This window comes from Prenolepis imparis, unplaced genomic scaffold, assembly GCF_030444845.1.
Source record: "Prenolepis imparis isolate NDT839.2.m4 unplaced genomic scaffold, iyPreImpa1.0 SCAF_3, whole genome shotgun sequence".
NCBI lineage: Eukaryota > Metazoa > Arthropoda > Insecta > Hymenoptera > Formicidae > Prenolepis > Prenolepis imparis.
This window is the reverse complement of record NW_028141161.1, coordinates 14,688,637-14,707,232: the sequence shown is the minus strand read 5'-3', so window position 1 is coordinate 14,707,232 and position 18,596 is coordinate 14,688,637. Positions and strand designations below refer to the sequence as shown.

The 18,596-nt window shown below is 34.4% G+C and overlaps 1 protein-coding gene and 1 long non-coding RNA gene across 3 annotated transcripts in view; one reads left to right on the top strand and one right to left on the bottom strand.

Annotated features, from left to right (window-relative positions):
* Window positions 1-18,596, top strand: part of Stet (stem cell tumor) — a 364,546-nt gene that overhangs the window by 248,744 nt on the left and 97,206 nt on the right. The gene's annotated exons all lie outside the window — the stretch shown is intronic.
* Window positions 12,284-13,694, bottom strand: LOC145934446 (uncharacterized). Its single transcript, XR_014425029.1, has 3 exons — window positions 13,681-13,694; window positions 13,192-13,433; window positions 12,284-12,722 (listed from the first exon to the last, which is right to left on the bottom strand). It is a non-coding gene; the product is annotated as an uncharacterized LOC145934446 (long non-coding RNA).

Genomic DNA, 18,596 nt, shown 5'->3' with positions numbered 1-18,596 from the left:
ACGAGCACCGGGATGCCCGTAGTGTATAACCAGTCTCATAGCGGGCTCTGTAGGTCCGCTTTCGAAGTCCCAACCTAACCTCTGCCCTTTCTCTCCCCTTGCACGTTTCCCTCCCTTAGCCTCATTTCCCGCCCCAGCGACCCTTCTCGAACCTTCCGTTCTCCATTGAGAAACATTCGCTGCCGTGTGCTGTCAGGTCACCATCGAAGGTTCGGACGAACATCGAGTGTTCGGACGACTCTCGATTGGCACTCTATCTCTTTCTCTCTGTCTCTCTTTGACTCTCTCCTTTGTTCCGTTTTCGGCACCGAGTGACGTTCCGGTTTCGCTGATGCACGACGAAATCTGACACGCTCGCTATCCACGCTCCGTGTATCGCTCTTCTCGAGTTCGTCACCGTATTACTCTCCTGTAGCCTTCTCCCTGTGCAATTTGTGGAGTGATAAAGGTTCGGATAAAACCGATCTTTTTGATTATAATCAGGAAAGAAAACATTTTTACTTACATAATTTATCAGATGTGACAAAGTATCTCAATATATTTAATTTTTATATAACTAATATTCGTGTTATATTAAACTTAAAAATTTTAAATTATTATTATATTATTTATAAATTTGATATGTACATGATATTATATATTTTTATCCCTTTTTTTTGTAATTCCATTTCCATTACATAAGAAATATTTTTATGAGAGTTGCGATGAGAATAATTTTGATTTAATTTGAAAACAAAATAATAGTTTTTATAAAATAAAATTTTCTTTGAAAAAGAGATTTTCTTGCAATAATATCAATATTTCTTGCAATAGTGTCAATTAATCTATTATTAGATTGTTCTTCTTTTACTGGAATGCTTTCTCGCCGATTGGCTGACTATGTATACGCTTTTACTACTACTGATGCACATTGTCAGCGAGGAATCGAGTTGTCGAGTGTCAGTGACTGAGTTATTCACATCGTTTCTCTAGTACGTCAGTGAAATAATACAATACCATAGGCAAGGACAGTATTCACTCCCATTAATCTTGCAAATAAATTCAACCTATAGTCTTTACTAAGAGAACACAATTTGCACTAAACTACTATTGACTAATCCAACATTAGATCGTCCTACTATTGCTATTCTGTTGTTTTACATTATTTTATTTTTTATTGTGTTCATAAATAATACATTATTATGTTTTTATATATTTTGTCCCTCCCTTTCTTTACATATATATATATATATATATATAATTGTTGTACAGTTTCATCGCAATCAGTTTCAGCTTCGAAGTTTATACATAACATAATATTAATCAAAGGGCGGCTGTAACTCGCGATGATGAATCTCACATCTAATATCTGTACGTTGGACATGCATACATCTACGAGTGAACTATTTAGCCGAATAGAATATTTCGTGAGATAATAATGAAACCAGATTATAACTTGACGCGCGGGTGAGTAATTCATGATTTGATTCCGGGCAACATCGGCAAAGCTAGTGATGATTACGGCTCTCTAAAATTTTCTCCTAACGTTCTCTCAAACGAGTCCTTTTCGGCTTTTCTCGTTATCGCAATTCATGCAAATTTCTACGTGCCGTGAGTAGTGAGCCCGGAGTTTGAATGAATTCCGCAAATATTTTGTTTCCTCGCCAGACAATTCTCGTAAAAAATGTATAATTGTTATTATCATTCTAATTATTTCACGTTTATTATGGTATGCATCTGCATTGAATCGTAAAGGTAGCTTGTCTTCAAAAGAAAGAGAGTTCCAAGATCGCATATATTTAAAAATCTTAAAGATGAAGAAAAAAATTATCATAAAGAAAAAAGCTTTTATTTAAAAAAAAATTTTAAACCAAAATATTTTTTTGCATTAAAATCCTTTCTTTCTCTCACGAATTAAAAAAAAATCATATATCAATATATTTAATTCTGTGTGTGTGCATAAATATATTTAAGTATTTATATAAAATTATAATTTAATGCTCTAAATTAAAATCTGGACGGACATTTGTCTAATCATGTACATCCATTCTCATTAGCGATGTCTAGTTAATATCTGTACGATTTTCGTCATTGTTAGGCCAGTGATGTCGTTTACCACAAGATGAGGTTACATCACACGATGAAGCTTGTCTGACGCAAGACTGACAGTTACTACTGAAATAACTGATAGTGCTTGTTTGTAATTATTGCCATATGTATGGCTACGTAATTAACTACGTATATTATTGCAATATTTATAGTGCTTGCGATTACACTTTGAGTACTGAGCATTTGTTTATTTATATGCTAGAAATAATTTTTGTTCTTTGGATTAGAATGATTATATTATTATAATATAAAAAAAAATCACATAATATATAGTATATATCCCCATGAACCGATGCATTGGCTACTTCAATATTATATTTCCGTGCATCGCAAATGAAGAAGAAGCATATACATTATTGAGATTGCCGCGGGCGAAAGGGTTAAACAGGCACACGTTAAACGCGCATGACGCAATTAGAGCCAGCGCACGGACGCGTCCAGATTTGCCGGATTAATTAGCCACCTCGTACGCAATTCCGCGCTTGCACTCCGACAGCCACTTACACGCACAGTTCCCCCCTTTCCCTTCCTCCTCTTTCACATCAGGATTCCGCGGGGGAGATACGATGGCCGCCGACCGAGAGTTGCGGAACCTGCCGTAGGCAAGCTGGCCTGGTAGGAACCATACGGCAGCTTTACGCTACCGTGTACCAAGGGTATTGGACGATATGTCATACATTGCATAGCTACGCGACCCCAAACGAGCTATTGTTCCTCGACGACGAAGTGTTCTCTCGGTCCCCTACCGTGCCCACTCCCGCCATGTATCTCGCGACGTGTTATGTCGGTAATTTGGGAAATTTCGACACACTAGATTAATCGTGCCGCGCGTCATGCGTTCCAATTATCTAAAATACGCCGTAATACTTCTCAGAATTATTAGAAATATTATTTATTATTTTGCATCCGTACACTTTAGAAGAGGAATAGAGATGTGCAATTTTTATTTGAATTTATTATTATTTATGAAACAAATATTATTTTAAGATTTTAATCTTTTTTACTTTTTTATAATTATAAATATTTAAGTTAACATATATATATATATATATTATATATATAGGCGCATGTATAATTAAGCGATTTTATTTTAAATTACTTTGACGACTTTATGCACGTTATATTGGATTACAATATAAATATCGGATTCATCGAGTAAAATTAAAAATTAAAGTAGCCTGCTATCTACCTATCTATGCTTAACAAGGCAGAATTAGGACATAAGCGGATAAAAAAAATTTCCGATAAAAATGATAAAAGCTTTCTGATTCATGTGCTATAGCCAACATAGTTGTGCGATTCGAAATGAATTATTATTTTCATTTCAGCTCATATGTCTGGTCCTGGTGTCTTTTTATCCGATAGTTTGCGAGACCGACTTTCGAAATTTATTTGCACATGTATACATATAGACATTTTTCGAAATATTGGACATCTTTGCTCGATAATATTCTTATCAAGTTTTCGCAAGTTATATTTCCGAAAAAATAATTATTTTTTTACTGCAAAATACATATAAATAAATACACTGGTGGATTCGGGGGGGGGGGGAGGTTAACCCCCCCCTGCAAATTAAAAGAAACAGTTTTGCTGAATTTGTTTAAAAAATATAAATAAAGAAAAACAAACATTAAAGAGCTATCGACGTCAGGATCCGCTAGTGTATATATATATAAGTATAAGATACACTGTAAATTATACTAATTACACATTCAAGGAGTGAAGTTTAGATTAAGTCAGACATAGGACGAAATAATTAGATAATTTCATTGCACGAAAATAATTAGGTGAAATTCTTTATATCTATATAATATATGTATATATATATAATATATTATATCTATATAATATATATTATATAGATATAAAGAATTTCTCGCCTAATTATTTTCGTACAACGAAATTATCTCATCATTTCGTCCTATGTCTGACTTAATCTATACTTAATTCCTTGAATGCGTAATGAGTATAATTTCCAGTGTATCTTATACATACATATTGTATATATATATAGATATAAAGAATTTCGCCTAATTATTTTCGTGCAACGAAATTATCTCATCATTTCGTCCTATGTCTGACTTAATCTAAACTTAACTCCTTGAATGCGTAATGAGTGTAATTTACAATGTATCTTATACATACATATTGTATATATTATATAGATATAAAGAATTTCGCCTAATTATTTTCGTGCAACGAAATTATTACATCATTTCGTCTTATGTCTGACTTAATCTATACTTAACTCCTTGAATGCGTAATGAGTATAATTTACAGTGTATCTTATACTTTTATATATATATATATTTTTTATATATATATATTTTATATATATATTACATATATATATGTATATAAATGTATAAGATACACTGTAAATTATACTCATTACGCATTCAAGGAGTTAAGTTTAGATTAAGTCAGACATAGGACGAAATGATGAGATAATTTCATTGCACGAAAATAATTAGGTGAAATTCTTTATATCTATATAATATATATATAATATATATATTATATCTATATAATATATATTATATAGATACAAAGAATTTCGCCTAATTATTTTCGTACAACAAAATTATCTCATCATTTCGTCCTATGTCTGACTTAATCTATACTTAATTCCTTGAATGCGTAATGAGTATAATTTCCAGTGTATCTTATACATACATATTGTATATATTATATAGATATAAAGAATTTCGCCTAATTATTTTCGTGCAACGAAATTATCTCATCATTTCGTCCTATGTCTGACTTAATCTAAACTTAACTCCTTGAATGCGTAATGAGTGTAATTTACAATGTATCTTATACATACATATTGTATATATTATATAGATATAAAGAATTTCGCCTAATTATTTTCGTGCAACGAAATTATTACATCATTTCGTCTTATGTCTGACTTAATCTATACTTAACTCCTTGAATGCGTAATGAGTATAATTTACAGTGTATCTTATACTTTTATATATATATATTTTTTATATATATATATTTTATATATATATTACATATATATATATGTATATAAAAGTATAAGATACACTGGAAATTATACTCATTACGCATTCAAGGAGTTAAGTATAGATTAAGTCAGACATATGACAAAATATTGACAAATAATTTCGTTGCACGAAAATAATTAGGCGAAATTCTTTATATGTATATATATATATATATATATATATATATATAATATATACAATATGTATGTATAAGATACACTGGAAATTATACTCATTACGCATTCAAGAAGTTAAGTATAGATTAAGTCAGACATAGGACGAAATAATGAGATAATTTCGTTGCACGAAAATAATTAGGCGAGAAATACTTTATATCTATATAATATATATATATATATACATACACTGGCGGATTCTGGGGGGGGGGGGGGGTTAAACCCCCCTTTGCAAATTAAAAGAAACAGTTTTGCTGAATTTGTTATAAAAAATATAAATAAAGAAAAACAAACATTAAAGAGCTATTGACGTCGTTGATCCTGGAATAAAAGCTAATCATGAAACTAAAAATATTAAATAAAATAATTTTGCAAACCCCCCCCCCCCTCCATTATCGAGGTCAGGATTCGCTAGTGAATAAATATGACTCTCTTTCTTTCACTACTTACAGTTACAGAATCAGAAAATACAATAGTTTTATAGATTCTTTGGTGAATTCAATTTTCACATAAAAAAGAAATTGACGAATTACGGGCATTATTTAATTTTAATTTTTCTGCGTAAAATATTATTTCTAATTAGATTGTTATTAAAAGTAAAATTAGAATTCAATAATGTTGAAAGCGCAGAAGATCCTTTCCATAGAATCGTTTTGTACTTAATGAGATAATCGCGAATCATATAAACTTATATTCGGAAATGTTTAAATATTAGAAATATGCTTTTCGTGTGTAACGAGGCAGCAATTTCGAATTCGGCGACATATTTTTGCTTGACTTAATGAAGTGTACTTTATATGGCGTTGTAAAATTTACGAGCGCTGCACATCAAATATTATTAAATTTTACGGGGTTGAACCTCTCGCCGCGGATTATTAAGATTCTCATCCTGAAGAGTGATGAGAGAGAAGATACGAAAGGCGATTCTTAAATACGGAAAATTGTCGGTTATTAATTTCGCGTATATATTTTCTAGTTTTCTCATAAACTGATGATAAAATCATCGCAATATTGTATTTAATTAGCGTGCAAGTTAGCCACATTAGCGTTAGTTAAGAATCTAATTTTCTAAGGATTATATAAAATGTTGGTTGATATACTTTACTTGTTGATTATAAAAGAGACATTATGATGTAATTGTCTCCAAATTTACTTTACCCTCTGGTTATATTAAATTATTCACATCTAACTTCTAACTTCTAAATGTAGCAAGTAAATACTGCTTACAACCGTAATATAACGTCGATAAAATTTAATTAAAATTTAATTAAAAAAACGTCTATTCATATTATTATGCTTAATAATTAAATTAAAAATTCTTAACAAAATACACTTTTATTTTTATTTGCTTTTTTTAAGCTTAAAAACTTTTAGATATTATTATTAATTGAATAAAAATTAAGTAATCTATCTTTCAAAAATATTCTATAGCTTTAATTTTTTGTGTGTTTCTTTCTTTAATTATAAGCTGAAAAAGGATAGAATCGAATTTGAAATTACTAAATGATGAGACGGGGAAAAAGTTGACAAGAACGAAAATTACCGAATAATACTCGTGACATGCATGCAAATGTGTGCGAATAATTAGGTCGCGCATGTCGGCGTCGCGGTGGCTGACGACGCGAGGTTTTGGAAGGCGCGAGGTTTTGGAAGGCGAACAGGGGATGGGACGCAGGTACATTTAATGCGCGCGTGGTTTACCATAGAGTCGTACATCATCGGTTGGATTTGTGCCGGTCTAACCGCGCCCCGGTCGCACCGGTTATCCAAGTCTGATGATCCCGAGCGCCACGACGACCGCACAATCGGATTCTGCCTTCCGCGGCGGATTGCCGTCCCGTGATGTGGCAGAATGTAATATCGGAAGTGTTCCTTAAGAAGTAATCCTGTCCGGAACAGTGACGGCGCTATAAGGATCGCGTAATATAGCAAAATAATGCGATAATCCTTTTTAGACATGTTTCCGATGTCTGACAAATATATATTGTATTCAATTATCTGTTATTTTTGGGAAACGGTAGCGTGATCTTCGTTCGACATTACCAAAATATGGATAGAGTAGAGTATTCCTTCAGAATTCAATAACTTTGTTACTTGAAGTTTTTCATGTTTGACAATGAGTAATATTAGCTATTATAATGTGAGAAGATTCGAGAAAAGATTTCAGTTATATGATATTACCTTCGTTTAATTCTTCTCTCTTTATTTAAAAAAGTTGGAAATATTGTTTGTATAAGATTGAAAATATCCTCGTGGGAAATTCTTTCGCGTGTACAGACGAGCGCATAATCGAACGCGACTCGCGGAATTTTTCCAACAATTCGTTCATCTGCGATCTCTAGATGATCTTCGTCCCTTTTTATTTTTTTCTTTCTTTCCCTTTATCTCTCTACCTCTCTTCGATGCATGGTAAATTTTTGTAGTAGCGAAAGGTGATTGGATGAGCGAAACTATTGCTCAAAGGCATCCTTTGAGATTTTGCTCTCCTTATAGGAAGCGACTCCCCGCACGCTCGATTGCGCCCCCCGTGTCCAGATAGTATTTGAATATTGCCATATTCGGACGGGATAGTGAGATTGGGAAGCAAGGGATAAGAATGATAAGAGGATGTCGAAGATTGAATGAAAAGGAGGAAAGATTGGTGAAAAAGCGGAGGAACAGAGAAGATCAACGTGTATAGGCACTCTTTGATCCGCTCTTCCTGCACTATTTACCGAGCAAAGCCGGACCATCTAAAGCAGCGAAAAATACGGAAAATTTCAGCAATCTCTCTATGTCCTCTCTCTGTTTCGGCTTATTTTCTTAAGAGCAGACGAGTTCCCCTCTCAATGTATGACTACTCAAATCGTATTTGCATCTTTCGAAGCGGCTATTCGCTCTGAAATACGCGTTAGCCCTTTGATTTCACATATCAAAGAAGCGGATAAAAGATTAAATATTGAAAATTTGTACATTTTTATTTGAGTGATAGAAAATTAATTAAAAGGATAAAAAGAGATTAATAAGAGATAAATTATTGATTATTAATATATATACCATTCTTAGAAATAAAAAACGGGAAATAAAATTTCGCGATTTAGTTCAATGACAATTTCTAATTAAACGAGCAAATTTTAATCTTTTTCATTTTAGTGAGGATTGAATTTTTATTATATCTATTAATAAAAGTCTCGATAATCTGTCGCCATCAAATTCGACTGTTGCGGATGCGCATTGGTAGAAATACCGTATTAATTAATGATAATTGAATTTTCGAGTTCTTTCGCATTTTTTATTGCAAGTTAACAAGCGCAGTTGCGATGCACCCCAGTTGTTATGGGCGCGGTGCATCGAAACGGTCTCCATCGATGTGCGCGCGTACTACTGATCCTCGAATTCCTCGGACGCACGCTTGGTCCTTTGATCTTTGTAGCGGCAAGATAGTTTCGAAAAGTTGCCAGGCAGTTGTTTAGCTCGCCAGGCTTTGCGAGTTTAGCGTTACGAGTGAAGTATCGGGTCGAGCGAGCGCTAATTAATTCCCGTTTAACGCTCGGCACCCGCTCTCTCGTTGTTCGGCGCGATAAATACTTGCTCACCGACCAGCCAACAAATGCCGGATATCTATTTATTTACCTTCAATTTGCTTTCCCCGGATCGATCCCGCGATAAATTGCCCGGCAGAAAAACCGATGCCTTAACCGCGTAAAAATTGGATATACGTCTGCTTCCTGTGAATAGTATCGAGATTACATTCGCGCTCTTGTCGTCAATATTTGTTGTCGATACAAAACGTAAAAAGAAGAAAAAAATCGGCCGAATAGTGCGAGCGAAGTACCTTTCGTACGCTTCGTTTTACCTGCGATCACGTATCGAAGATTCAATTGACTACGGGGGGATATTCTCCGGCATAAAGCAAGCCGCGTTTACATAAGACACGAACATGACAACGTCAACGGAGAAGAAACGAGGTCGGAGCTCAACTCTGATAATTTTTTTTTCATTTGGCTGCTACCGATCGATAGGATATTATCCGCATATAACAACCTCGATACTACGTGAATATCCTAACATTATTTTTACCGCGAAATTTAATCGCTGTCATTTTCATTACGCGATAATTGACATTGATTTGCAATAGAAATAGAATAGCGAAAGAATGTAACTCTTCTTTATTATTTATCATTTATTTTTTATTATTTAGAGCTTGCAAGTTTTCCGTTCGCTTTGTTCGATTTTCTAATTCGTCGCGTTTCTCTCACTCGTATAAATATATCGATGAAAACTCGAGCACACTCAAACTCATAAAAACCTGTTATTTTCTTCGATATGTACTTTTTTTCTCTCGTGTCTCATCAATCGACATATAAAGTTGACATAAAACAAGTTATATCTCTCTCGCCATTTCGCAATTCTTTTCAGTCGTTTGTCGTTGAATTTCTGCACGAACATTCATCGATTATCTTTTGGCGTCGCGTTCGTCGTGTTTATTTTCGATTTTTAACAGTTTTCCGTTAATTAAATTGCACGAAATTTTAGAGATATTATCATTTAACCTCTAACAGAATTACGATGCGATAATCGAGATTTGGATTGAGTATTGAGGAACAAAGTGCTTATTGAATTTTTGAAGCTAGATTTTTAATTTACGTGAAGAGTTATAGCCCTCAAACACTCGAAAAATTAATTAAATTTTTATACGTCATTTGATTGCACATTGTTTGCATATGTTTTTCGTTCTTGGTTTTTTATTTTGCATACCTCTAGAAAAATAGTTAAATAAAGTTTTAAGATACATTTGCGCCAGCTCCTATTAACTTTTTAAAATTTAATTTTAATTACACAACTTATCGATAGATTTTTGTTTGCATATGAAGTGTTAGTTGAAGTTATTAATAAAAAACTCTTGAGGGAGAGAGAGAAAAGGGAGGAAGCTAATTTCATTCTCTCCTCATTCTACTCTCTGGATTTGAAATTCTCAAGGATTTCTTTTGTATCTCGAAAAATCAGGGAATTCTCAATCAGGGAATTTTATTGGAACTCAAGGAATTTTTAAAACATTTCTCTTTTTAATAAATTTGCTCGCATGAGAGCTAACTAGCCTCACAATTTTTTTTTGACTGACTGTTTTTTTTTTAGATGTGCAAATAAAAATTGAGAGAAGAATGACAAATGTGCAAACAATGTGCAATCAAATAACATATTGAAATTTAATTTTTTTCGAATGTTGAGGGAGCTAACTTCACGTAGATAAATTCTTGTTAAAAAGCGTGTCGATGTCAAACTTTAATCATAGACTTCTGTAAAGTAAATAATTATTTAATTAGAGTTACTTTGTTTTCTAATAATTATGTATGTATAATTAATTACATTACGCAGCATTTCTTTTTATGCTTATACTAATACAGAAAATATTTTCTTAAATTAATTTTATTATTACACTTAATGTTACTTTACAATTGATATTACTAGACATTTTACAATTATATTGAGATCGATAAGCGAGACACCAATTGTTTCGTCTATCTATTATTGTTTTTTTTCTCGATCGAATAGAAACGGGTAAAAATTGTTTTATATGATATGATACGACACACAATAAAATATTCTTTTATAATATAGAAACATCTTCTTTTTTACATTAAATCTGCAACGATAAATAAAGACAAATACGTTTAGACTAATAAAAGAATATTTTATTGTGTCGTGTCCGTATTGTTGATATATGTATAATATGAATTAACATATTAATATTTTGATATTATTATAATACCTTCATATTTTCGAAGAACGAGAGAAATTATTATTTTCATTCTTTATATCTAAATATTTAGACAGTCATGTATACATCTACTTAGCGATCTTTATTATTAGTTCGAATCTGTTACTATATCCATATGGTCTTCTTATCACTCCATATTATCTATCCGTTTATGTGCTCTCTTTCTTTCTCTGCGTAACTCTCTTGTACGAGAGAACGATTTCTGTTCAGAATAAGAAGTAAGAATGGATTTTCGATGAGATTAGGCAGGCAGATATTAGTAGGATTTTGTCAGGAGTGCTCGCAGTTGCGAGAAAGAAAAAAGGAGATAAACTCAATGTGGAAACGTGACGGGGCAAGAAGTGTGTAAGACGAAGGGGGAAAGAGCGGCACCGTATGTAGTGAGCTTTTTTACGAGCAGCTCCGAGAAGCGAAGTACGTTTATGAGCTTATGGCACGACGTGCACCAAGCGTCGTCGGCGGCGTCGGCGACAAGAGCACCGACGACAGCGTCAGTAGTCCAAGCACGCGTTCTTACCTGCCAGAAGTCAATTTCCTCCTCTGCGGAGAGGGTCCTTTCCCCGTTGGTTTCGCCATCCTCGCCCCTCTGGGGAGAAGCTTGTCTTTGTCCTCGTTGTCCTTGTCGAAAATCGCCGCTCTTTCCCTCGCAACGCTCCTCGGTGACTTTGCAATTTTTTCTCGTTGAGAGCTCTTCCATCGTCTGTCGGTTTAATAAATTCGGTAGTGCGGCTACGATGTGGTTCGGTTATAGGCGAAAATTGGAGCTTTATTCGGCTTTCCGTGGCAGCAATTCACGTGGATTTCCCGATGAATGCGGTAATACGGTGATAGTATACGTATAAAAATAACTCGCATGAGACGCACGATATAAATTTTCGCTGACGGGGTAATTATGAATTCGCAACAACCTTGCAACCTTCAATTGCAATTATCTTAGTGATAACAAAAATTTTGTTAATCTGAACAAATATATTTAAGACAGGATTTAAAAAAAAAATATATATATATATATATATATATAATCTCTATATTAAAATGTAGAGACAGGATATTAAAAAATATTACCTATATATCTCTATATTAAAATAGAGAACAACATATTAATAATTCTTTCTTTATGATCTTTTTTAGCGTATAAAACAATAATTTTTTTTCTTCTGTTTAAACAAAAAATTTTTTTTATATCGAATTTTAAAACTATTTTCTTTTTATATTTTTTCGAAAGTATAATATACCTTCTAATAAATATTCGAAATTATTTAGAACGAATTAGAACACCATCGCGTCGCCAAACGATTTTACGGTTACTCGGGCGAAAATTCTCCGTTGCCCCCAACGGACCCTTAGCCATCGTGACTCCGTCGCGTTTGATTTATCGCGAAATTTGCCCCGCGCTCCCACGAGGAATACCCGCCGGGGACGACGTCGGTGGATACTCGCGCGTGGATTCCTAATAATCTAATATGCCGCGACCTGAGCGCAATTTCATGCCTCCTCGGCCACGTGTGGCGTATAGTATTCCCACTCCCTATCCGTGTGATCAGAGAGCGTCGTCTTCATCCTATACGTAATCCTCTCTCGTTCTCCCTGCCTCTGTCACTCTCACGCTCCCATCCTTACCGCATCGTCTTGCCCGTTCGTCGACCACCTAGGTGATCATAGTGACCGCTGGTGACTGGAGACCTGGAAATCCGATAACGGATTAAATTCTCCTGGTGGCTACGTAATTCGTGTTTCTGATGTGTATATATGGAACGCGCGCCACGATTTATTGAAAATTTGATCGAAATTCGAGAGTATCACTCTTCCATCTACATACAATTATATAATTACTAATTTTAATTTGCTGTTCGATGTTTCGTTAATTTTTCGATTATTTCATCTTTCGCGCTTCTCTATCAATGAAATTCAAAATTTGTTACATAGGAATTGAGTCGCTTTTTTCTTGACTTTCTCGTGAATTCGAACAAAATGGAGATTCTTGTTCCGAATCTATCAACTGGATAAATGAATAAAAAATGAAGTCTACTCGATAAGCCACATTTTCTTCACAATCACGCGGGCTCTCGTTTTTTTTTTTTTTTTTTTCGATTCGACGCGCGTCGCGAAGCATTAAACGAACATATGTAACGCGATGGATACGAGCTCGTACCGCTTCACTCTAATCGGCTTTTATGCACTTTACGTGCACGGCGCGATGGATATCAGCGTGCGCGCGATAGGCGCCTTCCATATTCTATTCCATTCTGTCAGTACGATACCCAATCTGCACGCGAGAGCGTGCACGATCGATCGAGAACTCGATTCCGTTTCTTCCTTTTGATCGTTCATCGTCTCGTTACATGGAGAAAGATTCTTCTCGGTAGAGATGTATACGATCTTCGAAATTTTTCACTATTTTTAGAAAAAAAAACAGCAATTAACAGACATTTTATTATATTATATTGCTCAATTTAATTTTCAATTGTTTACATTGAAGAAAGTTGCTTTTATAATTTTTATTCATTTTTACGAAGTTTAAATTTTTGACATTTTTATAAAAAAAATTACTGAAAAAGAAACTTTCAATTTAATATTTTTTCGCTATTTATCGAAAATTTGTACGGTTTTCTCTTTCTATAGAGTTCTCATAGATTCTTACCTTTGAGAAATCTCCCGCGCCAGAATAATATAGAATAAGCGAAGTATGAGGGTTGTTGTACGCGTATCCCGAAAGGATACGCTTGAGCGATTTTTACAAAGGAAGCGAGCTTAGCCGAAGCCACTTGATCCAATCTTTCCGGGTATCATGTTTTTCGAAGGAATACCTTCTCGTTTTACAACGGATAATAACATGGAATATATCTCGCGTTGTTATATAATATAACATTGTATTGCGTCGGAAACACATGAGATGTGCCAAAAAGAGGAAAGATCACATATAGAGAATTATTTATTTGCACCTTGCATTCGTAATTTTGTTTGTATCGCTATGCGCACATGCGATAAATAGCATTTTAATCTTGCCGTGCAGCAATATGTGCGACGCAGCAGCTTGATATCGCTCTGGAATTATTTACTCACGTTTTACGCGCTCGCCAGGATTTATTTGTTTTCGCAACATAAATACTTTATGTGCAGCACACACAATTTTAATAATCCTTTTGAGATATTACTTCTATTAGAGGTAATATCGCGAAAGGATTATTAAAAAATATTCGTCATGTATAATATGTCTTATGTCAAAGAAAAATCATTTTTTAAATCTAGATTCTTGAAAATTATGATTTAATAATATTCATGATTCATTATTATAATGCTTCAAACGGAGAATTGTATTTAATGCTATTTTGCATAATTTTAGCAACTTTTTCTAAACTGAAAGTTTTGATGATACTTTAAAAACCTATTGTATGTTTTTTGTACGATATGATATCAACACTATGATTTTACTGTCGCGAGTTTTCGAACTCACTTATGCATTAGGGAAATTTGAAAAAAAAATTCGATGAGCGCACGTGAAGTTTTCGGAAATTCGCGCCAACTCATCGCATATTCTTTACTTTTCAAATTGTAATAATTTATAAACTTCTAAAGAATTAATTTGATTCGACTTCGTGACTTTGCGTGATATTATTCTCGCAGTAAGATTAAAGCAGTATTAACACGATAGTAACGCAACAAGAAGCACGCGATGTCCAGCACTGGCGATGAATCGTCCTTTTGCCAGACTGCACCCTCTCTCTAACTTTGTCGAGTTTTATATCATTTTGACAGACATATATTCGCGGAATCCATATAGCCTCGTATATAAATATTTTAAATTGTTCTTTCTCGAAATGAAGCACGCGTGTATCTCAAGGAATACTCTTATGCGAAAAACAACATGGACATTTATATATATTAATTGAAAATTCAATATGACGACACACGAGAAAATTTATTCATTTCTCAAATTTTGTAAATAACTTTTTTCGACTATAATTAATATTCTTTCAAAATAGAATCATATATTAAAGTTACGGCGATGCGTAACTCGCAGTATCGGATCGGCGCAAAAAGGCGAAAGTTTCGCGATTACTTTAAAAAGCAGTAAGACACACCCGCTCCTTGTCCGTCCGGTAATTAGAGGCGATAGCTCGACGAGATAGTTAAGGTTGTTACCGACTCTTACTTTAGCCGCTCTCCGGTGTGAGTCAATTTCTTACTTCTCCGCCTCGACCGGCGACTTTGCGGAAACGCCTTACGGAAAACTCGCGGAACCAATTTGATAATATCGTTGCTCGCGCGCCGCTACGCTTCCGTGGCCGGGCTGTAGAAACAATAAAATTTCATACACACGTATAGACATAGCTGCACATATATGTATATCCGCGTATATGCGTGTAGACGTGAGCGGCGAGTTATGCTCGCGAAGCTCCCGGGACACCCTTGCCATCGTCGTCGTAACGCGTTTTCCGCCTCTCGTCTTCCAAGTTGCCAGCGGACAGAGATGCTGCGCTGACGCTGAGAAATGGGAAAAGTCACTTTTCCACGTGCCACTGCGCTAGAGTCGCTCAACCGCCACGACACGTGCGATCTGAATAAGGATGTTATCTTTGAAATAAATCTATATATATATTTTCAATATAGACAGATAAATAAATATAAAATATAATAAAATTAAAAAATTCAACGATAATAATTGAATGTCATGGTTTTTTACTTCTTCAAAAAAAATTTTCCAACGCATTTGAAAATAATTTTAAAATAGTTGGATGTCTCGACTGAAATTTTCTGTATCGAGTTGACAGTCTAAGAAGATTCTAAGAATTGAATTTTCTCTGGTAGCGTTTATTGTAGAGTAAACGTATTCGAGAAATGTTACATTACGAAAGTGACATGGCGGGAAAACTCTTTAAAAGGAGTGACAAATGGATGCGCGCGCGCGATCTATGAATATTCATCATGTCAGTATGCGGATAACGTGATGGCGGAACAATGTTTCATTCTTCAAAAGTACATCGCGTCAACGATGAAACGAGAAACGCTGCGTTAGAAACATTTTGTTGAATTCGATTCGCGCAACTTGCATGTCAGTCAATACATAAATTGCTGATCTAGTTTTGCTTGCTGAAAATGATCGAAATAAAATACGATGTTTTGTCTAAAGGTGCTTTCCGAATCACGCATGAAGCGACAGAAAATCTATAATATATCTAATGTGTATACATTTTCTGTCGCTTTATGCGCATAATGTGTGAAAGAACCTTAAAACGATATAGTACAGAGATTTAAAAAATTCTACATTATTTTTATCATTTCAAGAATATTTGATTGTGATATTTGATTCTGATATTTTAAATTGTTGAACACACGTACTCTACGAAAAATCGAAGTTCTATTTTGCATATTTTCGTACGTATGCAATGGAATTTTTATTATACTAGAATTGTTTTTGTTTTAATAGCTAGGAGAGATCTTTGCGCTTATCATAAATAAAAATAAAAGAAAAAAAAGCATCTCTTACAGAATTCTAATAAGAGTGCCAGTTATGAAGCTTTACGGAACGTTCGATTGTGTAATTTCGAACTTGGAAAATTAAAGTACACCATGTCTCCTCTTTGCAGCGCTGCTTTACAACTTCATAATAATCTCATAATTAATTTTGTTTCTTCTTGTTCTTATATAGTAATTATTGGAGCCGGTAGTAGCTCGTCGCTAGATCTTTAGGATGCCTTAATCACATTTATTAGACCCTGAAAATTCAAGGAGCGTATAAAATTCATACTGGAACTTGGGGCGGGAATAACTCGGCGGAACTTCCCGATAAAGATAGCATGCCGCTTCTTCTTGTTGCAATTTCCATAACTGGCAATTTTTAACGGGCTCGAGAGAATATCGACTTATTCTTAACCACGCGTACTAATTACTGCGAATAATAGGTGGTCTCGGACCGAGTTCCCCGCGCGAGTGAATTATTTACTTGATTCCGCGGATCGTTCCTCCAGTTTTTGTCGCGATCCCTCGTAATTAAGGCGCCGAAATTGAATGCCGGCCCGGATATAAATACGTAATAGGTCCTCGTTATCGTGTGGCACCGTCGAACTTTTTCCCCGAAATGCTCGGCTCGCCTCGACACACTCCGGTGCATTCAATCAATTCGGCGCAGCTCGTTTGCAATTCTACAGGCTAACAGACGAGCCTCGATACACCCCGCTAGTGTAATTAATCAGTATCTTTGAAACGGTTTTCTCTTGCAAATTCGATATTTCTCTCTCACTTTCTCTTTCTTCCTTTCTATTTTTTTCTTCTGCCTTGTTTTCTTTTCTCCTCCACTTTTCAACCTACAAGCGCAGCAGACGTCGAGCGTGCGTTTAACCACCTGTACTTCGTGTCGATGCTTCATACGCGCGGACGACCCCTTTCTTGACCCGTTTCCTTGAACCCTGCTATATCAGTCACATCGCTAATTGGAAATCGCTCGTGCGATCTACAATGTGTCTCGCGCGGCGCACCGGCATTAAGTGTGCGTTTACCGCGAACGACCAGTCGTGTTAGTAGACCTTTACATTGGGAGGAAAGTTTCCGGTTTCTTTCTCTTTTTCTCGTTTTTTTTTTTTTTTTTTTTTTTTGTGTTGACGGAAGATTCCATTTGTTGCTTTATCGCAGTATAGTGCACATTTCTTCGCTAACTGTGTGTTACGCATGTAAAAAATTGTATTTATGTAGATATGATTGTAATATATACATTTCCTGCTATTTATTTTTTATACTATATTTTTTTCATTTTATTTTGTATTTCAAATTTTCGTAAAAATATTTGTTTCGTTTTTTTAGCGTATTTAAAAAAAGTAATTTTTAGTTTTAAAAAATTTGCATAGCTTGCAAGACAAATTAATGCATATTAAAGGTAAATTTTATGATCGCTGCGGACACGGTTATATTGAAAAGAATTATTATAAAAGATTTGTCGAACGTGTTCCCGAAACGTAATTTTTAGCGATAAATTATACGTTTACAGTACGATAACAGATTTCCATTAACATGAAATAGGGTAATTAAAGAGATTAATATGCCTGCACCGATGAGATACAAAGATATCTAATATTATACACATACAATATATGTATATTATATATCTATTATATGTATACATATATATACCTATATATATATATATATATTTTCATCCCCTTCGCGGATATTATATACCTGATATGCGCGCCTCGAGCAAAATAAGTTTCCGCGCTGGTGCTTTTTAATTGGCGCGAATATTGTCGCGATTATATCGCCATGATATGAAAATAACATATTCATTACAAATACAGATTTCCATTAGTTGGAACTGTTTAATGAATATTTAATAAAGCTTAAATAATATAGCAACATAAATATATTCAATGTACTTTACGTTTATTTTTTCATAACGCTGATATTTTATATTCGTGACATTTTATAAATGTCGTGCACAATAAAGTAAAATTTTATCAATGTCGCAATGAAATGAGCAAGCGCAAATTTGTAAAATGAAGACGATGTAATAACAAACAAGAAGTTCTTTTTTATTCAAATTACGTTATGAATTTACAGACAGAT